This window comes from Python bivittatus, unplaced genomic scaffold (genome assembly GCF_059951505.1).
Source record: "Python bivittatus isolate LINGU-HERP-01145 unplaced genomic scaffold, Pbiv_v1 ctg000220_np1212, whole genome shotgun sequence".
NCBI classification, from domain to species: domain Eukaryota; kingdom Metazoa; phylum Chordata; class Lepidosauria; order Squamata; family Pythonidae; genus Python; species Python bivittatus.
Genome location: NW_028277048.1, coordinates 7,704,986 through 7,705,296, shown reverse-complemented (window position 1 = coordinate 7,705,296; position 311 = coordinate 7,704,986).

Genomic DNA, 311 nt, shown 5'->3' with positions numbered 1-311 from the left:
TGTCTTTGTTCAGCAAAACCGTGACCCTTTCTTTCCTTCCTCTGGAGGAGTTCTGGAGGTTCATCTTCTTTATCTGCCATAGGATCTGGGGAATCAATCTTCTGAGACTTCTGGTTTGCCCACTGCAGTTGGAATGGGTGACATGCTCTCCACGCATAAGAACAAGCTTTAGCAAGCTGGCACTGACCTTCCTGCCTATTTCTGCTGATGCAATTGGCGAATTAAGCTGGAAGCTGGGTGTTCCCATTGTGCAATTCATCTGGCTGCAACTGTTGAACATCCTGGGCCAGCAAGTACTCATGTTTCGGGGA